The sequence below is a fragment of the Manis javanica genome, chromosome 10 (genome assembly GCF_040802235.1).
Source record: "Manis javanica isolate MJ-LG chromosome 10, MJ_LKY, whole genome shotgun sequence".
NCBI classification, from domain to species: Eukaryota; Metazoa; Chordata; class Mammalia; order Pholidota; family Manidae; genus Manis; species Manis javanica.
Genome location: NC_133165.1, coordinates 94,090,594 through 94,114,476, shown reverse-complemented (window position 1 = coordinate 94,114,476; position 23,883 = coordinate 94,090,594). Strand labels below are relative to the sequence as shown.

At 39.1% G+C, this 23,883-nt stretch overlaps 1 protein-coding gene across 2 annotated transcripts in view; it reads right to left on the bottom strand.

The window, feature by feature from the left end:
• Positions 1–23,635, bottom strand: part of CRADD (CASP2 and RIPK1 domain containing adaptor with death domain) — a 204,412-nt gene extending 180,777 nt beyond the window's left edge. The window contains exon 1 of one of the 2 annotated variants that reach the window (XM_073213620.1): positions 23,480–23,635. The gene's annotated coding sequence lies outside the window, so the exon portion shown is untranslated. The remainder of the gene's footprint in view (positions 1–23,479) is intronic. The other variant, XM_073213623.1, reaches the window with a different exon arrangement.
• Between the last annotated feature and the right edge of the window lie 248 nt (positions 23,636–23,883).

Here is a 23,883-nt window from a genome sequence, read left to right as displayed (position 1 = left end):
GTACCATGTGAGAATGCTGACTGGGACACCAGGCTGGAGAAAGCCGCTCACAAGGGCCTGTGTGCCATGCTCAAAACCTTGACTCTTATCTTTTAGATGGAGGAATGTAACAATGATTTTTGGAGAATTGTTTTGTTTGGAGAATTGTTTGCATGGAAAAACCAGACTCTTCTGTGACTACATTTTTGTTTCATGAGATTCATTCTGTGCCACTGGGAGACCAAACTTCTTGTCCACCATCTGTTGCAGCACCATCTCAAGGTCACTTTACGGATTTTCCTGCATCACACTTAAAGTACCAATACCTTACCTACTGCAGATATTAACACAGTCATCATGTCTGCTGTGTCCTATAGGCCAGAAGAGGCAGCTCTTAACCCAACACTGGGTGGCCAACATTGTTGCGTTAAGCCTATCCAGTTCAAGGGCAACTGGGAAAGGCCCCAAGAAGCCAAAGCCATCCTCAGTGCTCCATTCTTTCAGAGGTACATAAGAAGAAAATTATGTTTTCACCCTTTCCACATTCCTTGGTAAAAATGTTAACAGCAAGCATGGAGCACTGTGTTAGATATGTTTTGCAATGTCTGTCAAGCACAACTTGTCTGGAAATTGCCCATCCTTCTTAATCTCACAAACACCACATATTGATGGTTCATAGATTCACACCCAATACCAGCTGGACTTAATCCAGTTCTCTCACAGGAATCTGAAATGTGAAATAAGTGTTTTTAGTTGCAATCAAGCTGTTCTCTTGAATGGATGAGAAGTCACTTTGGTTGTTGCTGGTGGTCATTTCTGACCGTGATGAATAAGAAGGCAGAGAAAGCTGGTATGTGGCAAGAAATAAATAATGCAAGGGGCAGGAAAAGCAGACACAAGATATGGTGTATTAGGGCAGACTAATTACTATAAGAAGCAATCCTAAAGCTCAGTGGCTTAATTCAAGACAAGTTTATTTTGTGCTCACACAAAGTCCAGGGCTAATGTTCTGGGTTGGGCTGAACTCCTGTGCAGCTCTCTCCAACTGGTGACTCAGGTTCTTGTCATCTCAGCTCATGTCTCCATGATCTTGTGGTTTCCAGAGCCCCCAGATCCTCCCAGCCCAGCCCAATATTAAAGAGTGAGAACATGAAAAATGACACAAAATATTTTTTGTGTGTGAACACGAAGGCCCAGCACAGCAGGCCTAGAAGAGTATTACTTCTTTCCACAATCCATTAGCCAGAACTCAGTCACAGAGTTCCACCTAGATGCAAGGAGGATTCAGAAATAGAGCTTCACTTTTTGTGAAAAAGTGAAAGAGAGCAGAACCAGATGTGGGCGACCACTAGACAGATCTGCTATCAATGGAGAAAGAGAACCTCTCAGTTTCCCACTGCCCCTCAATCTTGCCTAATATAAGACTTGATTGATCAAATCGAATATTCTTACTCAAGCTAGACCAAGTAGTTTCTACTATTTACAGCCCAAGGAAAACACTAACAAATAATCGAAACTCTTTACAGATTATAAAGCATTTTGATCACTCACAGTTTCAGTTAATTTTCACATCAAGCCTATGGGATAGATGTTATTTATCATTCTCATTATGTTGATGAAGAAAGAGTCTCAGAGAATATTGATGGCCCAAGTCCCAGAACAACAAGTACAAGCCAGGGCTGGGATTAAATTCCTCAGACTCCAAGGCTGAGTTCTCTTTCCACTTCACTGTGTGTAAGAACCTCTGGGAGGGAGGAAATTACACTTCTAACTCCTTACTGTGAGTAGTTTAATCATGTTAATTGCACTCTGGAGAAAGAGCTAATGACAGCAAGAAGCCACCTACCCTCAGGAGGAAGGGCAGATGGAAATGAAATGAAGGGTACAAAGAGGAAAGTCCAGACACATGAGATACTTCATCTGCTTCCCAATTTCAGAGAGGCTGGGCTTGGAATTCAGAAAAAAAATCTGATCAAAGCCAGAGAGTAGGAATCCTTGCTCCACAACTGCATGTTGTGTCCGACACTGGAACATTCTACAAAATATATATAGAAAGCCCTGAAAGCCAATGAGACAAATGGCAAAAACCTTGAGTCATGGCATCAAGATGAAAGGCATGGGGTTCTCCCAGCCTGAGTGAGAGAGCAAGGGTGGAAGACAACTGTAAAGCCACCTTCATGCACAGTAAATGAGAAGACAGCCCTGCCATGACAGCAAGCAGCTGCTTGGTTCCCTCCCAGCTAACAGCTGCTGCCTCTGCTGGGCTTTCTCCACCACCAGCTCCTTTGACATAAAGCCCCAGCAGAATTGATGATGAAGCCTGTCCAGTGTGGCTGTGGAGGCTTTGCCAGAGGGAAAGAGCTCTGGATGCTGCTGGAGTCAGGCCAGAAAGTGCCAGGTAGGAACAACCTTGCCAAATAAAGACAGCAGAAGGGCTCAAGGCAAATCGGAAAGAGGCCATGGACAGGGCCGTTCTCACACACCGTTGCAGAGGTTTTGCTTGGTCCCAGGCAAAATAAGGAAAAGGACAATGGAGCAGGTTTTACATTTTAAATGCATTCCACATAAAGGACTGTCCAGTACTGTAGAATTACATTCTCTGATATTAAAATGTCTTTTTATGAAATGATAATGATAGAGAATGGTATCCTGTTTTAAAAATACATATATACTCCTAGAAAAGTAAAATTTGGCAACATGATTTGAAAAGTCCTCAACTTTTCTGTTTTCTTTTTTATTCATCCATGAAATTGAAATGTCTGGTACCCATCCAAAAGTCTGAAACTCTTTAAGAACCAATCATAAGGAAATAAAAGAAGAAAACTTAGAAAACACCCACACATATCAGAAGGATAAATCACACAGATTTCAATAACAAATCGATGTTTAGAAGTGGAATAAACAACAGTGTCTTTGAGGAAAGTCATAACACCAAACAAGAAAGGATTAAACAGTCAGTTTCTATCAGCCTTAGGAATAGTAATTCCCAGTACCTCTTAAAGACATGTGAAAAAGGGAATAGATGGCCCAGTCAAGCCTCAACCATTACTCACAGTCTCTAAGATGGAAAACACAACTGACACGAAGAACTAGGGGCTTTTAACTTTTTCAGAATGGATTGCAAAATACTAGGCAGGAGCCAGCTATGAAGATTTTGACAATAAAACAGTTCCCAAAGTTCACAGGGTACAGAGAAGAGCTAGCAATAGCAGCTGTTTTGCAGAAGGGCAAATAAGAGGTGAAAAACTCAGAGGAAAAACTAGTGAAAATTCACTGTGTAACTCTGAATAGAAGCTATAACCCTTTCTATACAAAGGGGACTACCTCTACCTGCCATCTGCTTACTCTCTAGGACCAGGGCACATAACAAAATGAGAGTTTGGGAAGGGAAAAGGTTTGGGCTCAAGTCCAGAGGCACAGGGATAGGTTTTCCTTGAATTACAGATATGCACGCACCAATTTAGTTGCAGATTGTGTTGCTGACTTGCAATGACTTAAGAACCATCACTATGCTCTAAGTAGAAAAAGAAGTATAAATGAAATGTCAAGACATCCAAATTTCCTGAAATTCATGACATTCACTCTCTTGCCCCATGTATTTAACTTTCCAGTAGAAAGGGAAATGACTGGGGAGTGTTTAGGGAAAGAACTAATATTTATTAAATACCTATTATGGACCAGGCATAGTGCTTGAAACCTTCTCTCTATTATCTCATAAGCTTCTAACAACATTCTGCGGTATTATGGCCCCATTTTCCAGATGAGAACACGGAGGCTGAATGATAAGGTGCTTACTCAGTGGCCCATAGCTAAGTGTTGGAGTAAAGCATGTGTTTTTGCCACCACTCTCAGCACCCAATTATTCTCTCTGCCTGGAGGCAGAATGAATGGCTACAGAAAATGAGGTGAAGAAAACCCCTCTTCTCAGAATCCTTCCTCCCGCTGTTGCCCCCTTCCTCACCTAAGGCATCATTTCCATATGCCTGTGTCTGCTCTACCTCGTGCTGAAGAGTCTCATTAGTTCACATTAAAATTAATTTACTTGTCCTTTCTGGTAAGCCCAGGAAGTCATTTCTGTGTGCCAAGGTAGAAGAGAACTTTTCTGATCAAATAGTTATCTACTAACAGAAGAGAATTCAAAAACAAGTTCCCGGCAGGGTAAACATAATGGCCCCATCTTTATTAACAACCTACTGATGGGACTCTCAAGTCCAGTAACAGGAGAGCTCAGCAGAAAGCTGGTGGGGTCTTCCACTTCCACTATCCAAAAAGCATTCCTTTTGTAGTAATTACAAGTTTACAAATATGATGGTTAAAAAATATACATATATCTCCTTCCCAACAGCCACAAAGACTGAAAAGAGACGTACTTAGTATCCTGAGTTGGAAAGTGCTCCCCCACCACCTGCCCAAAATTCATGTCCACTCAGTAACCTCATTTAGAAGTAGGGTCTCTGCTAAAATGAAATCATACTAGAGTAGGTGGGCCTTAATCCAATGACTGGTGTCCTTATAAGAAGGAAATCTGGACACAGACACAGACAGAGTGAAGAAGGCCATGTGATGGAGGAGACAGACACAGGAGTCATGCAGCTACAAGCCAAGAACATCAAGGATTATGGGAAGCCACTGGAAGTTCCAAAGAGCCATTGAAGGATTCTTCCCTCCAGAACTGTGAGAGAATAAGTTACTGTTGCTTTAAGCAGTCTGCTCATGCTACCTTGTTTTGCCAGCCCTCGGGTGCTAACACACTTGGCAGTTCCTTCAATGAGATAGTCTGGACTATTGTAACATGGTTAATTTTGTCCAAATTCATGTTTAAGGCAATTCCAATCAAACACCTAAGACCCTCCATCCCAGTCAAAATTTCAAACAGATTGGCGGAGGGTCCAACTTAACAAAGTAACTCTTCAAATTATTTGGAGCATATGGGGTCTTGGCAAGATGAAGTATCAGGACTGTGGTCATGAGGCATGTTCAGAAAAGGCCTCACTGAGCAGAACCTTGGAGGCAAGTGGGCAGGTGAGGGCAGGGTGGCAGAACCTACAGGCTGAAGAATCCTCAGGCAGAAGAGTAAAAGTCAAAACCACCAAGACCCTGGGAGGGGGTGTGTCTGATGCGTCATGGAACAGGAAGGGGCCTGGGGGTGGGGCTGAGGAGCAGCAGGGGATGGTTCAGAGCAGTCACGGACCAAACACCAGGAGCATGCACAGCTCTGAAATCCATGTGAATATTAAGAAACTCCTGCAGATGAGACCAGTTGAGGGAAGAGAGGACAATCTAGGAGGCCTCACTGCCTGGCCTCCTGGCCAGGGATTGTTTGGGGGTTGTGTTCTTTCTCTTTCCCACAATATCCTGGGTAGATTTTTGCCAGCCCAACACCTTTAAAATAGTGACACCAGTCCCATAGTACCAGGGTTGGCAGAGTAACACATTGGTGGGTAGCCTTGGAACTGGCCAGGTAAGAAGGAGTAAACAACAGATGCAGGTGACTGGCTGAGCACCAGGCACTCCCTTCTGCTCTCCTGCCCACCTTCAGGAGATAAAACTCCCAGAAAAGGCTCAAGTGTAGGACAGAAATAATGGAGGTTCCCTAAGAGGCAGGTGACCTGCTCTTTGTGTGATGGGCAGGAGATAGCAAAGGTTGCTCAAGCCAGTGCTGTGGAACTGGGAGTAGGTGGAGGGGATCTCTCCATCCTAGGGTAGGAGCCCCATCCCCTCCAAGAACCTGACCCCACCACAACCCAAGGCCTGACAGCTCCCCAGTACATATTGCCAAGCACTGAAGGTGATGCTCCTAGGGGAATAGAAACGCAAATAGAAGAGCATTACTATAAAAGAAAGACTACAAAAAGAGAAGAAACAATGAAGTAGATAAATAGCTCATGCTAAAAAAGTATAAAAATCTTCAAACAAATAAGATACAATATTGGTAACACAGCTTCAGAACTAATAAAATAAAGGACCACATGGGGAGGGGAGAAAAGATGGGGTAGGAAGGCAAGGCAGAAACCTCCTCCCACACACACAAAAAGGAGCTAATACAGCAAATACAACTAACCCTGAAAATAACTTGAAGACTGCGGAACAGACCACCTATACCTGGTGAAGAAGAGATCACACAGAGAAGAGTTAAGTGGCAGAGCACAATCAAGTGGCAGAGCCTTCCCGTCCCACCCCACAGGTGGGAGGAAGAGACACAGAGCTCAGAAGTGCTAAGCACTCAGGAACTCTGCACACCTGGCCATGTGGATCTGCTCTGGGAACACAAGTCCACATTGTATTGGGCTTTGGTGATTAGTGTGGCTCCACATCAGAGGGAGTTGGAGCACTCTGTGAGGATGAGATTCCTGCCAATTGTGAAGGACAGGAGCACTCCATTGGTCCACTGAGACCCTAAACAGAGGTGGCAGTTTGAAAGATTTAGTAGCAGCAGGAAGGTGCCAGAGGGGCAAGGCTTAGGCAGAGCTCTCTCTGAAGGTGGAAAACACTTCCCCAGCCCTCTCTTATCCCAACTGGTTGGGTTCTTGTGAGAGCCTGTCCCATACACTCCATTCCTTTGCTGGCAGCTCAGTCCCAAGGTGCCGCACTGTATACCTGACTGTCTACCCACCCACATGCTGGACTCAGCAGCGTCATACTTTGCTGCCTAATAAACAGAGGAAAACTTTCCCAGTTTTCTCTGCCCTATCTCAGCTTAACTGGTGAGACACTTGCAGGAGCCAGCTCTGAATGCTTCTTCCTCCTTGCTGGCAGGAAGCCCAGCCCAGCACCATGCAACCACACTGCCCACGGCATTAGCCCAGCAGTGCTGCCATCACTTCAGGGCAGACAGAGGGCAGCACCACCCACTATGTTCCTGGCAGAAGGGCCCTGCTTGGCTCACAAAGGGGCAGCTGGGGCAAGCTGCCATCCACAGTGGACTGAGATAGACCACTGCTGGCAGACAGACAAAAAGGCAATGCTGCCCACTGCCCACCAACAGCAAATAGGGCTCCACTGCAAAAGAGAACCAGGTACTGGACAGTAAAGATCTTGAGCTTATGGGTACCACAGGATGCCTTCTTCATAAAGCCATTCCTTTCTAGACCAGGAAGCATAGCAGATCCACGTAATCCAAAGGAAGAAACACAGAAGCCCTGAAAAAATGAGGAGGCAGAGAAATATGTTCCAAATAAAAGTACAGGATAAGACACCAGAAAGAGGGCAAAATGAAACAGAGATGATCAATCTTCTTGATAAAGATTTCAAAGAAACAACCATAAATATGCTCACTGGTCTGTGGAAAAGCATTGAAGATCTTAGGGAGGACTTCAACCAAGATATAGGGGAGCTGAAAAAGAGTCCCTCAGAGCTGAATAGTCACTGAAATGAAATAGACAATAGAGGGAATGAGTAACAGATTGCAGCAAATACAGGAGACATTCAATGAGATGAAAATTAGAGAACAGGAAAACAATGAAGCTGAGAACAGAGAGAAAAAGGAATCTCTAGAAACAAGAGGATACTAAGAGAGCTGTGTGAAAACTCCAAACAAAACAATATTTGCACAATAGGGGTACCAGAAGGAGAAGAGAGAGACAAAGGGGTCAAAAGTCACTTTAAAAAAATAATTGCTGAAAAATTCCCCAATCTTGAGAAATAAATAGACATCCAAGTGATGGAAGCACAGAGAGATCCTAACAAAAGGAACCCCAGGAATACAGCACCAAGATACATAATAATTAGAATGCAAATGATTAAGGATAAGGAGAGAGCTCTGAAAAAAACCATACATGAAGGAAAAAAGTTACTTATAAAGGAAACCCCATCAGGTTATCAGATTTCTCAGCAGAAATTTTACAAGCCAGAGGGAGTTGCATGAAATGTTTAGTGTATTGAAGCAGAAGGACCTTCAACCAATAATCCTATACCCTGGAAGATTATCATTCAAATTGGAAGGAGAGATTAAAAATTTCCCAGATAAATGAAGGCTGAAAGAATTTATCACCACTAAACTGGCATTACAGGATATGTTAAAGGGACTTTGGTAGATGGAAATGTTCTTAAGCCTAAATAGTTTTCACCAGTGAAAATAAAGCCACAGTAAAGGTAGTAGACTATTCACCAAGCAACTACAAATTTAAAACAAAACAAAAGTAGTAAAACCAACTATACACAAAACCAATCAAGGGATACCCCAAAAGTGCAGATTATGACATCTAACACATAAAGTGTGGAGGAGGAAAATTTTTTTAAATGTACTTTTAGATTGTGTTTGAAATAGAGTGATAATCAACTTAATATAGACTGTTATACAGTTAGGAAACTATCTATGAACCTTCTGGTAACCACAAACCTAAAGCCTATAATAGATACAGAAAAAAACTTAAACAAGGTAAGTCCAATCACAACACTAAAGAAAACCATCAAACAAGAGGAGAGAGAGTGTAGGAGAGGAAGAATGCAACAGAGGGGAACTATAAAAATACCCAGAAAATAATAAAATGGAAATAAGTACATACCTATCAATAATTACCTTCAGTGTAAGTGGACTGAATGCACCAATCAAAAGACATAGAGTGGCAGAAAGGATAAAGAAACAAGACCCATTTATATGCTGTCTACAAGAGATTCATTTCAGACTCAAAGACATACACAGACTGAAAGTGAAAGGATAGAAAAAGATATTTAATGCAAATAATAGGGAGAAAAAAGCAGGAGTAACATTACTTACATCAGATAAAATAGATTTCAAAACAAAGAAAGGAGACAAAGAAGGACATTACATAATGATAAAGGGATCAGTCCAACAAGAGGCTATAACAATTATAAACATCTATGCACCCAAAATAGGAGCACCTAAATAAGTAAAAGAAATACTAACAGAATTAAAGGGGGAAATAGACTGCAACTGATTCATGTTAGGAGACTTTAACACACAAATCAATAGACACAGCAACCATACAGAAAATAAATACGGAAATAGAGGCATTAAGTACATTAGGTCAGATGGACTTAACAGATATCTACAGAACATTCCATCCAAAAACAGCAGGATACACACTTTTCTCAAATGTACATGAAACATTTTCCATCTCCAGAATAATCACAACTAGGCCACAAAAAGAGCCTCAATAAATTCAAAATGACTGAAATTGTATCAAGCAGCTTCTCAGACCACAATGTTATGAAACCAGAAATAAATTACACAAGGAAAACAAAAGAGCCTACAAACACATGGAGACTAAACAACATGCTTCTAAATAATCAATGCATCAATGACCACATTAAAACAGAAATCAATACATGGAGACAAATGAAAGCAAAAATACAACAGTCCAAAATATGTAGGATACCTCAAAAGTGGTGTTAAGAGGGAAGTACAAAGCAATACAGACCCACCTCAAGAAACAAGAACAATACCAAATAAACAATCTGAACTCACAACTAAAGAAACTGGAAAAAGAAGACCAAATGAAACCCAAACTTAGTAGAAGGAGGGACATAATAAGATCAGAACAGGAATCAATAAAATAAAGAATAAAACAACAGAAAAAATCAACAAAACCAAGAAATGGTTCTTTAAGAAAATAAACAAAATAGATAAATCCCTAGCAAGACTTATCAAGGAAAAAAGAGAGAGTATACAAATAAACAAAATCAGAAATGAAGAAGGAATAGTGACAACAGATACCACAGAAATATAAAGAATTATTAGACAATGCTATGAAAAATTATATGCAAATAAATTGGACAACCTAGAAGAAATGGTCAAGTTCCTAGAAAAATACAATCTTCCAAGGCTGACCTAGGAAGAAATAGAGAATCTGAACAGACCAATTACTAGCAATGAAATCAAACTGGTACTCAAAACACTACCAACAAACAAAACTCCATGACCAGATGGTTTCACAGCTGAATTCTACTGAACATTTAAAGAAGAGCTAATATCCATCCTTAAGGTATTACAACAGGTAGAAGAGGAGGGAATACTTCCAAACTCATTCTATGAGGCCAGAATCACTCTAATACCAAAACCAGGCAAAGACACTACAAAAAAATTAAATTATAGACCAATATCCCTGATGAACACAGATGCAAAAATCCTCAACAAAATATTAGCAAACTAAGTTAAAAAATACATCAAAGGATCATCCATCATGACCAAGTGGGACCTATTCCACAGATGCAAGGATGGTATAATATTCTTTAAATCAATCAACATCATACACCACATTAACAAAAAGAAGTATTAAAAACCATATAATCATCTCAATAGATGCTGAAAAAAACATTTGACAAATTCCAACATCCATTCATGGTAAAAATTCTCAAAAAAATGGATATAGAGGATACATACCTCAAAATAATAAAGGCCATGTACATAAACCCACAGTTAACATCATACTCAATGGCAAAAAGCTGAAAGCTTTTTGTCTAAGATCAAAAACAAGACAAGAATGTCCACTCTCATCACTTTTATTCAACATAGTACTGGAGGTCCTAGCCAAAGCAATCATACAAGATAAAGGATAAAAGGCATCCACATTTGTAAGGAAAAAGTAAAACTATCACTATTTGCAGAAGATATGATATTATACATGTTTAAAAACTCCACCAAAAACTACTACAACTAATAATTGGATTCAGCAAAGTTGCAGGATACAAAATTAATACACAGAAATCTCCTGCATTCCTACACAACAAACAATGAAATGGCAGAAAGAGAAATCAGGAAAACAATTCGACTTATATTGCATCATATGGAATAAAATACCTAGGAATAAACCTAACTAAGGAGGTGAAAGACCTATACTCTGAAGACTAAGAAACTCATGAGAGAAATTAAAGAAGACATAAATAAATGGAACTCTATCCTATGCACATGGATACAAACAATTAATATTGTCAAAATGGGCCATCCTGCCCAAAGCAATTTACAAATTCAATGCACACCCTATAAAAATACCAATGGCATTTTTCGATGAGCTAGAGAAAATAATCGTAAAATTCATATGGAACCACAAAAGACCCCAGTAGCTAAAGCAATCCTGAGAAAAAACAAAGCTGGGGGTATTACGCTCCCAGACTTCAAGCTATTCTACAAAGGTACAGTAATCAAAACAGTATGGTACTGGCACAAGAACAGATCCATAGATAAGTGGAACAGAATAGAGAGCCCAGATATAAACCCATGTACATATGGTTACTTAATATACGATAAAGGAGTTATGAATATACAGTGGTGAAAAGACAGTCTCTTCAATAACTGTTGTTGGGAAACTGGACAGTTACATGCAAGAGAATGAAACTGGACTACTGCTTAACTCCATACACAAAGTAAACTCAAAATGGATCAGACCTGAATGTAAGACATGGAACCATAAAATTCTTAGAAGTAAACATAGGCAAAAATCTCTTGGACATAACCATGAGTAATTTTCTTCTGGACAAATCTCAGGCAAGGGAAACAATAAAAAATGAAAAAGTGGGACTACATCAAACTTAAAACCTTCAGTACAGCAAAGGACACTATCAGCAGAACAAAAAGGCATCCTACAGTATGCAAGAATATATTGTCTGATAAGGGGTTAACATCCAAAATATATAAAGAACTCAAATGCCTCAACACCAAAAAAAGAACCCAATAAAAACATGGGCAGAGGACCTGAACAAACACTTCTCTAAAGAAGAAATAGATGGAAACAGGACCATAATAAGATGCTCCATATCACTAATCATCAGGGAAATACAAATTAAAACCACAAAGAGTTATCACCTCACACCAGTCAGAATGGCTGCTCTCCAAAAGACAAGAAATAAGAAGTGTTGGTGAAGATGTGAAACCTCCCTGCACTGTTGGTGGGATTGTCAGTTGGTGCAGCCACTGTGGAAAGCAGTATGGAGGTTCCTCAAAAAACTAAAAATAGAATACCATTCAACCAAGTAATTCTACTTCTAGGAATTTACCCAAAGAAAACAAAATCCCTGATGTGAAAAGATATACACACCCCTATAATTATTGCCACATTATTTACAATAGCAAAGATACGGAAGCAACTTAAGTGTCCATCAGTATACGAATTGATAAAGAAGATGTGGTATCTATACGTGATGGAATATTATGCATCCATAAAATGAAAGAAATCCTGCCATTTGTAACAATATGGATGGATTAGAGCATATTATACTAAGTGAAATAAACCAGGTGGAGAAAGACAAATACATATGATTTCACTCATTTGTGGAATATAAAAACAAAACAAAATGAAATGAACAAATAGCAGTAGACATAGATGCTGAGAAGTGACTAGTGGGTACTATGTTGGAGGTGGGTGGAAGGGTGAGGGGACAAATGGGCACAAAAATTCTCAGTAATAAATAAAAGTTGTTTAGGGGGATAGTAGTACAGCAAGGAGAATATAGCCAATGATTCTGTAACATCTTCCTATGTTGACAGACAGTAACTGCACTAGTGGGGGTGAGGATTTAATAATAGTGGTAACTGTTGAACAACTGTGTTGTATACTCGAAACTAATGGAAGATTGTATATCAACTACAATTCAACTAAAAAATAAATAAATAAACGACCATGTGGAAAACCTGGTTATAAAAAAATGTGATAGCTGAAACAAAGTAACTCAATAAATGAGAGCAACAACTCAAGAGATACACCTTAAAAATAAATTATTGAGCTGGGAGATCAATTTTGAGGAACTCTGCTGAGTCAATACCCAGAAGGGATAAAGTGATGGAAAATATATAAGAAAAATGAAGAGATAAGGATGGTAGACATAGAAATGCCAACATACATTGTAATAGAATTCTGGGAAGACGAAAACAGAAGGGAGGAAATGTTTGAAGGGATGACAGAATTTATCTGATTAAGGAATTTTTCTTTCAGCATGGTTGTCCTTAATGCCAAACAAGATTAAGAAAAAAACAACACCTAAATGCATTATATTGAAATTTATAACAAGGTAAAGTATCTTTTTTATGGGAGTGTACCATAAAAAAGAATAGAGACTCAGAAGGTTTATCATATAAAGACCGTTTTGGAAAAAAAACTGTAATAGGAGGAAAATAAATATAGAAGGATGATACAAGATAAAGGAGAGGATTACTTAGAAATATTTGTTGTCACACAAAATGGAATTCAAGACCAAAAGAACAAGCGATAAAGAGGAACATTGTTTGGTGGAAAATGGGATCAAGTTCAATAAAGCATAATAACTGTGAACCTCTCTCCACTAAATAAAACAGCTGGGCAGAACTGTGGGAGGAAACAGCAGATATGATTGTTGTTGGATATTTTGCATATCCTTGGCAGAAACTGTTAGGTCAAGCAGACCAAAAAACAAAACACACACACACAAACACATATGGATTGTTTGCAAAAGGAATTAATAAATGTGGAACAAATAGTGAATGCATACTCTTTCCAAGCAAACATAGAACAATCAACAAAAGTTAATCACAAAGGCAACCTTAATAAAGTACAGTTATCATCTTACCAACCATGTTGTAATAAAATTAGAAATCACTAACAAAAGGCTGTTAACCATCATTCTTTATGTCTGAAAACTAAAATATATTCTTAGCTAAAGTAATTCTTGGGTTAAAGCAGAAATTATAAGGAGCATTAAAAAATGCTTAGAACTGAAACCAGTGGAAATGCTACATGAAAGATACCAGGAAGTACCAAGAAGACAGTTTATAGCTTTAAATACATTTGTTAGAAAAGAAGAAATTGAAAGAAAAATAGTTAAATTCTTAATTTATGAAATTGGGAAAATAATCTACTAAGTCGAGTAAAGTAAAAGATATAAAAAGGGGCAGAAATAAAGTAGAGAAAAGTAATAAACTAGTGATGGATTATTTAAAAAGATGAACAAAATAGACACAAATCTACCATGACAGATCAAGTGAAAAACTGAAGGATCTATGGGGTTTCACATGAAATATACTTAAGCACAATGAACAATAAAAATTTCACAAGGATGCATGTGTTATTCAAGGATCCACATCAGACATTTTGAGGTAGGTGTCTAGGTATATAAAAAATGGGAGTGAGATCAATGATTACAGTGATCACTGTAAATAAAGAGAAGGATCTTGCATAGCTATATGGGGGCAGATTTCCATGGCATCACATACAATGCAGACATTCAGTAATTGGTGTAAGGCAATTGGGGTGAAAAAAATAATAAAGTTAAGTTCTTCACTACCTACAGTAATTTTTTTTTCAGGTGGATTAAAAAGTTTGATGTCAAAATGAAGTCAGTAGTTAAATAAATATATAATTATCTTAATTTTAAGAAGGACTTTTAAAGCAAAATGCAGCAAGAAAAAAGAAAAAGGATGCTTTGATTGCATTAAAATAAGACCTTAAAAAATATATAAACTTTTTGTCCATCAAAGAGATATTTTAGAAATTAGATTCAAAAAACAAATAGGAAAGAATATTTGCAACAAAAAGTACAAAAAAGAAATATCCACAATACATTAAATGTTTGTGCAAATAAATAAAACACAAAATAAACCTTATTAAATGTTTCAGCAATTCAAAAATCAAAAAAATTTCAGCAATCCATAAAGAAAATTAAATTCTCTAATAAACATGAAAAACTACTCAATCTCAGTAGTAATGTAAAAAATACAAATTAAAACAGAAATTTTCCATCTACCAAATAAGCAAGCTAACAATCTCAAACACTTCTCCTAGGAATATAAAATTCCCACTTCCTGGAAAACAATTTCTCATTGCATGGCAAGAGACTTAAATTTTCATATATTGTGACTCAGTAATTCCTCTTCTAAGCATCTATCCTTGGTTAAAAAAAAAAAAACAAAAAAACCTATATATTCACCAAAATGGGAATACTAAATTTGGTATAACCATACTATAACAGGAAACTCTGAGGATGTAGCCTCTGCATCCCCTGGCCCTGCCACACACGAAGGATTCAACAAATGATTGTTAAATGACTCTGGAATTCAATGTGGCAGTTAAAAAAAATGAGTTCAAATTATGACACAGCTAGATCTCTTATACATGTTGTTAAGTGAAGAAAACAGATAGACAACAGGAGATACAGGATGATCCCATTGATATAAAACTAAAACCAGCTTCAAAACAAAAAAAACTCTTTCTCTCTCTTGCTCCATCTGCCCTCCTCTCTGCCCCTACTCTGTCTGTGTGTGTATAAATGTATAGACAAATATATGAAAAGGTACACACATCAAGCCAATAAGACTGACTCTGTTTGGGAAGGAGACGGGATTGGCCCATGAAAGGGGGACTTTGTATTATCTGAAGGGTTTTAGATATAAATATGTTCTCAGATTAGTAGCATACTTTAAAAAAGAATGTTCCCTACAGGATGTATAGGCAAAGATGTTTATGATAGCATCATTTGTAATAATGAATGAAACGTTGAAATAACCCCTTAGGAGAATAGATACATGTTAGCTATGGAATGTCACACAGGCAAAATAAGTCCTTTTTCTGAAGAAGAGTTGACAGGATATGACATGGTACGTTATTTAGTGAAAACAACAGCAAGAACAAAGATTCAATGCAAAAAATATAGACTCACCTTGCAAGACACACTAAAGAAAGCTGTCTAAGCTGAGCGGCCTGCATGTGCCGGCAACTGTGGGGCCAGAGGGGCCCAAGTGAGGCCTGTGTGCACCTGCAGCGGTGCCACAGGGAGCAGCCACGCTCCCAGCAGCCGACCGGAATCCCAGCCCAATGCACAGCAGCCCAGACCAGACTCAAAAGCCGCTGCTAGCACACAGCTACCCAGCAGGGGCGCTGCTATGGCGGAAGAGCGCACCTGGTGTGCCTGCCACTCCCTGCAGGGCTCCGTGCTGCTCTGATGGAGACCCCGCCCACAGCAGCTTAGGGGATTAACCTGGTGGCTGCTCCAGGAGTGTGGGTAACTGATACAGGCAGCAGAGAAGGGCAAGGTGTCCAGCAAGCAGGAAAGGACTTTCTTCTCCCAGCTGACACACCTGCAACCTGCCTACAGCCACCGCTATCACCATGAAAAGGCAGAAAAATTTAGTCCAGTCCAAAATAATCCAGACAACCCCTGAGAGAGGATCTGCAGAGACAGTCTCCCTGAAAAAGAATTCAAAATAAAAAACATAAACATGCTAATGGATCTGCAGAGAAATATGCAAGAGCTAAAGGAGCAAGTACAGAGGGAGACTACAGAAATAAAACAATCTCTGGAAGGACTTAAAAGCAGAATGGATGGGATGCAAGAGGCCATTAATGGAATAGAAACCAGAGAATAGGAACGCATAGAAGCTGATGCAGAGAGAGATAAAAGGATCACCAGAAATGAAACAATATTAAGAGAACTGTGTGACCAATCCAAACAGAACAATTCCGCATTATAGGCGTACCAGAAGAAGAAGAGAGAGAAAAAAGGATAGAAAGTGTCTTTGAAGAAATAATTGCTTAAAACTTCCCCAAACTGGGGGAGGAAATAGATGCTCAGACCACGGAAACACACAGAACTCCCAACAGAACGGACCCAAAGAGGACAACACCAAGACACATAATAATTAAAATGGCAAAGATCAAGGACAAGGACAGAGTTTTAAAGGCAGTCAGAGAGAAAAAAGAGGTCACCTACAAAGGAAAACCCATCAGGCTATCATCAGACTCCTCAACAGACACCACACAGGCCAGAAGAGAATGGCATGATATATTTAATGCAATGAAACAGAAGGGCCTTGAACCAAGGATATTGTATCCAGCACGATTATCATTTAAATATGAAGGAGGGATTAAACAATTCCCAGACAAGCAAAAATTGAGGGAATTTCCCTCCCACAAACCACCTCTACAGGGTATTTTAGAGGGACTGCTCTAGATGGGAGCACTCCTAAAAAGAGCACAGAACAAAACACCCAATATATGAAGAATGGAGGAGGAGGAAAAAGAAGGGAGAGAAATAATCATCAGACTGTGTTTATAATAGCTCAATAAACGAGGTAAGTTAGACAGGAAGGTAGTAAAGAAGCTAACCTTGAACCTTTGGTAACCACGAATCTAAAGCCTGCAATGGCAATAAGTACATATCTTTCAATAATCACCCTAAATGTAAATGGATTGAATGCACCAATCAAAAGACACAGAGTAATAGAATGGATAAAAAAGCAAGACCTATCTATATGCTGCTTACAAGAGACCCACCTCAAACCCAAAGACATGCACAGATTAAAAGTGAAGGGATGGAAAAAGATATTTCATGCAAACAACAGGGAGAAAAAAGCAGGTGTTGCAGTACTAGTATCAGACAAAATAGACGTCAAAACAAAGAAGGTAACAAGAGATAAAGAAGGACATTACATAATGATAAAAGGCTCAGGCCAACAAGAGAATATAACCATTATAAACATATATGCACCCAACACAGGAGCACCAACATATATGAAACAAATACTAACAGAATTAAAGGAGGAAATAGAATGCAATGCATTCATTTTGGGATACGTCAACACACCAATCACCCCAAAGGATAGATCCACTGGGCAGAAAATAAGTAAGGACACACAGGCACTGAACAACACACTAGAAAAGATGGACCTAATAGACATCTATAGAACTCTACACTCAAAAGCAACAGGATACACATTCTTCTCAAGTGCACATGGAACATTCTCCAGAACAGACAACATACTAGGCCACAAAAAGAGCCTCAGTAAATTCAAAAAGATTGAAATTCTACCCACTAACTTTTCAGACCACAAAGGTATAAAACTAGAAATAAATTGTACAAAGAAAGTAAAAAGGCTCACAAACACATGGAGGCTAAACAACATGCTCCTAAATATTCAATGGATCAATGACCAAATTAAAATGGAGATCCAGCAATATATGGAAACAAATGACAACAGCACAAAGCCCCAACTTCTGTGGGATGCAGCGAAAGCAGTCTTAAGAGGAAAGTATGCAGCAATCCAGGCATATTTAAAAAAGGAAGAACAATCCCAAATGAATAGTCTAATGTCACAATTATTGAAATTAGAAAAAGAAGAACAAATGAGGCCTAAGATCAGCAGAAAGAGGGACATAATAAAGATCAGAGAAGAAATAAATAAAATTGAGAAGAATAAAACAATAGAAAAAATCAATGAAACTAAGAGCTGGCTCTTCGAGAAAATAAACAAAATAGATAAGCCTCTAGCCAGACTTATTAAGAAAAAAAGAGAATCAACACACATCAACAGAATCAGAAACGAGAAAGGAAAAATCACAACGGACCCCACAGAAATGCAAAGAATTATTAGAGAATACTATGAAAACCTATATGCTAACAAGCTGGAAAACCTAGGAGAAATGGAAAACTTCCTAAAAAATACAATCTTCCAAGACTGACCCAGAAAGAAACAGAAAATCTAAACAGACCAATTACCAGCAATGAAATTGAAGCGGTAATCAAAAACTACCCAAGAACAAACCCCCCCAGGCCAGATGGATTTACCTTGGAATTTTATCAGACATACAAAGAAGACATAATACCCATTCTCCTTAAAGTTTTCCAAAAATTAGAAGAGGAGGGAATACTCCCAAACTCATTCTATGAAGCCAACATCACCCTAATACCAAAACCAGGCAAAGACCCTACCAAAAAAGAAAACTACAGACCAATATCCCTGATGAACGTAGATGCAAAAATACTCAACAAAATATTAGCAAACTGAATTCAAAAATATATCAAAAGGATCATACACCATAACCAAGTGGGATTCATCCCAGGGGATGAAAGGATGGTACAACATTCAAAAATCCATCAACATCATCCACCACATCAACAAAAAGGACAAAAACCACATGATCATCTCCACAGATGCTGAAAAAGCATTCGACAAAATTCAACATCCATTCATGATAAAAACTCTCAACAAAATGGGCATAAAGAGCAAGTACCTCAACATAATAAAGGCCATATATGATAAACCAACAGCTAACATCATACTGAACAGCGAGAGGCTGAAAGCTTTTCCACTGAGATCGGGAACAAGACAGGGATGCCCACTCTCCCCACTGTTATTCAACATAGTACTGGAGGTCCTAGCCATGGCAATTAGACAAAACAAAGAAATAAAAGGAATCCAGATCAGTAAAGAAGTCAACCTGTCACTATTTGCAGATGACGTGATATTGCACATAAAAAACCCTAAAGACTCCACTGCAAAACTACTAGAACTAATATCGGAATTCAACAAGGTTGCAGGATACAAAATTAACACACAGAACTCTGTGGCTTTCCTATACACTAACCATGAACCAATAGAAAGAGAAATCAGGAAAACAACTCCATTCACAATTGCACCAAAAAGAATAAAATACCTAGGAATAAACCTAACCAAGGAAGTGAAAGACCTATACCCTGAAAACTACAAGACACTCTTAAGAGAAATTAAAGAGGACACTAACAAATGGAAACTCATCCCATGCTCCTGGCTAGGAAGAATTAATATCATCAAAATGGCAATCCTGCCCAAAGCAATATACAGATTCGATGAAATCCCTATCAAATTACCAACAACATTCTTCAAAGAACTGGAACAAATAGTTCAAAAATTCACATGGAAACACCAAAGACCCTGAATAGCTAAAGCAATCCTGAAAAGGAAGAATAAAGTGGGGGGGGGATCTCACTCCCCAACTTCAAGCTCTACTACAAAGCCATAGTAATCATGACAATTTGGTACTGGCACAAGAACAGAGCCACAGACCAGTGGAACAGATTAGAGTCTCCAGACATTAACCCAGACATATATGGTCAATTGATATTTGATAAAGGAGCCATGGACATACAATGGCATAATGACAGACTCTTCAACAGATGGTGCTGGCAAAACTGGACAGCTACATGTAAGAGAATGAAACTGGATCACTGTCTAAACCCATACACAAAAGTAAATTCAAAATGGATCAAGGACCTGAATATAAGTCATGAAACCATAAAACTCTTAGAAAAAAACAAAGCCAAAAATCTCTTAGACATTAACATGAGTGACTTCTTCATGAACATATCTCCCTGGGCAAGGGAAACAAAAGCAAAAATGAACAGGTGGGACTATATCAAGCTGAAAAGCTTCTGTACAGCAAAGGACACCATCAATAGACAAAAAGGTACCCTACAGTATGGGAGAATATATTCATAAATGACAGATCCGATAAAGGCTTGACATCCGAAATATATAAAGAGCTCACACACCTCAACAAACAAAAAAGCAAATAATCCAATTAAAAAATGGGCAGAGGAGCTGAACAGACAGTTCTCCAAAGAAGAAATTCAGATGGCCAACAGACACATGAAAAGATGCTCCACATCACTTGTCATCAGAGAAATGCAAATTAAAACCACAATGAGATATCACTTCACACCAGTAAGGATTGCCACCATCCAAAAGACAAACAACAACAAATGTTGGCAAGGTTGTGGAGAAAGGGGAACCCTCCTACACTGTTGATGGGAATGTAAATTAGTTCAACCATTGTGGAAAGCAGTATGGAGGTTCCTCAAAATGCTCAAAATAGAAATACCATTTGACCCAGGAAATCCACTTCTAGGAATTTACCCTAAGAATGCAGCAGCCCAGTTTGAAAAAGAAAGATGCACCCCTATGTTTATTGCAGCACTATTTATTATAGCTAAGAAATGGAAACAACCTAAATGTCCATCGGTAGATGAATGGATAAAGAAGATGTGGTACATATACACAATGGAATATTATTCAGCCATAAGAAGAAAACAAATCCTACCATTTGCAACAACATGGATGGAGCTAGAGGGTATTATGCTCAGTGAAATAAGCCAGGCGGAGAAAGACAAGTACCAAAAGATTTCACTCATATGTGGAGTATAAGAACAAAGAAAAACTGAAGGAACAAAACAACAGCAGAATCACAGAACCCAAGAATGGACTAACAGTTACCAAAGGGAAAGGGACTGGGGAGGATGGGTGGGAAGGGAGGAATAAGGGTGGGAAAAAGAAAAGGGGGCATTACAATTAGCATGTATAATGTGTGGGGGGGGGCACGGAAAGAGCTCTACAACACAGAGAAGACAAGTAGTGATTTTACAGCATCTTACTATGCTGAAGGACAGTGACTGTGAAGGGGTATGTGGAGGGGACTTGGTGAAGGGGGGAGCCTAGTAAACATAATGTTCTTCATGTAATTGTAGATTAATGATACCAAAATAAAAAAAAGAATATTTCCATCATCCCCCCCAAAAAAAATTAACAATAATAATAATAATAAACAGGGTTGCAGTACTGGCTCTGTTAGTTTCATTACTGAATGATTTCAGACACAGAGTCTTGATGCCAGAGCAGCTGAAAGTAGCAGAGCAACTGATCCAGTGGGTGGAATAGTAATGATATGGCATTTTATTTTCAGTCAAGGAATTCTTAAGTTTTGTAGGGCTGAATCCTGAATTTAAAACTCTTAGCTAAACCTGGGACTTGGTTAAACATTAAATAATCAAACTTTATTTCAACTGTATTAACTAGAGAACTAAAATACAAGTGAAGGCACGCACTGGGAAAGCAGAGATTTGATATTATATGACTGAGTACACACACTCCTTTTCAACATCCTGCTTTGCATGTGTGTGTGACACATCGACAAAATAAATAAATAAAAGAACTGGTGAGGATCCATGAGTCACTGAGGACATTTAAAACTATTTGGCTCCCCCAGGAGACATCCAGATAGTCAGTGAATGATTCAGCATGGGAAATAACCGGTAAGAGGAAATGCCAAACGGTGATGGGATCTGAAGGAGACATCAGTGGTGGGGGAAAAGTGGGACCTTTATTTGCGTCTGAGAGTTTTAAAAATATTATCTCAGGGGATTAGTGTAGGTCTGACCCCAACCCGCTTGTTCTAAAGGTAGCTCATAAGGTATAGCTGAAAAAGAATGGTAAGAAGCATTAGCTACTCTTTGCTAATCCAAAGTGAGCCTTGCCAATAAACCTCTCATGGGGGTCTTAGGTTGGGGTTCTATCTTTAGTATGGAATCACAAACAACTTTACCTGCACACTTCTACTCAGGACAGTTCTTTTTCCCCTTTGGTTTATGACATAGCATGCAAGCCCTGTTAAGAAGTTTCAATAATTTCTGATGCCTGCAACATTCACACACCCAGTTCTATTCTTCTCTTATAAAACAATGCCCTCCAAAGCTGTTTGGTGATGAGTACCTGCAAGGTCATGCCCACATCCCTGGATAGCATCTTAGATGATGTCTTACATGTGCCCTGGAAGACACCATAAATACGGCTCGATGCTGTTGACTATCCAAGCAGGAGTAAATATCCCAGTTGAATTTCAAACTCTAAACAGTAAAGGCATGCCACTTGGAACCAATGCAGGGCTCCTTTCTAAAGAACCCAAAGTGATTAACGGAAAAAACATCTGCCTGAATGAATCATGCCTCAAAACTCCCATAGGACAGAGAATTAGTGCTATGTGTTGAATGCTTACTTCTTCCTTGTGGCAGGCATTCTTCGAAGCATTTATTAGCTGTATCACTTCAGGTAAATTATGTATTCTCTGTGAGCCTCAGTTCATCTATAAAATGGGCTCAATGTCTTCCTCAGGAATCACAAACCCAGCTACACACATGTAGCTACATAAGTAGAGGGAGCTGCGTGTAAGCACTTGAGCAATTACTGGGTGAGATGTACCTGGCATTCCCGGTGGCCTTCCTACTAACCTCGCCTCTTTTCTATAGACAGATCCCTTCCAGGCTCCCTTGCAACTAGGGTATTGGTAACAAGAGCCAGTCTTGGCCATGTGTGAGTTCAGGGGAAAGTCAGATAGGTTTTTTGTTTTTTGTCTTTTTAAAAAACAGGTTTTCCTTTATAAGAAAAAGAGACCCATGGGAAGACATGCACTCCTCTTCTGGACATGTAAGTGTCAGCATGTGCCATGTGAGCCTTTTGGAGGCATTGTGGAGGCTTTGGGAAACATATTTTAAGATGTCAGAGAGGAAAGGTGGAAAACAGCAAGGTGGGGAGGAGCAGCAGTCCTTGACAACATTTTTGTGCCCCTGTATTAACCTGGGAACTGCCCTACCTTGGATTTGTTAACTGAGATAATAAATCCTTAATTGAAGCGACTATTAGTTGTGTATTTGTATTTCACACTGAAATCATCCCCATTGTACTGTGGCACACTCCCGAAGTGTATTCCTCATCTAAAGACGTTGGTGGCACTCAGCTCTTGCTGGTTGCTGCCAGAAGAGGATTTTTCAAGGGCCAGGAATCCAGATTTTTCTATGAACTCCTGATTTTTAAATGTTGGCTCAAGTTAAAGAAATATATGCAGGCCAAACAAAACACATATGGGGGCCAAGTTCATCCCAAAGGCTGACAATTTTCAACCCCTGAACTACCTCAGAGAGTTGTAAGAACTAAATTAAATGAGTTTAAAATAAGATCACTAATCATAGTAGCAAACACTCACACAGTGCTTACCATGTTCCAGGCACGATTCTGCTGGCTTTCCCAATCTAGTCCTCAGATGTAACCAATCTCACCACAATCTTAAGGGGAGATGTAATTTTACCTCCACTTCACAGATAAACAAGGTAAAGAAAAGAGAAGTTAAGTAATTTGTCCTGGCCACATAGTCACGACAAAATGGAACAGCTATTTGAACCCAGACCCAGAAAATCTAGCTCCAGATTTCACTTCTCTGAATGCACTGTGCTTTGAGACAATTTGGGGAATAGGATTGGGGATATTCTGATGCAAAAGAGCATAACTGGATATTTTATATTAATGAAAGTTGTCATTTTGAGGCACATTTGATGCCTCAAAAGCTGCTGTGACGTTCAGAGAGGTCATCAATATCATAGTAAACAATCTACATGGTCTCG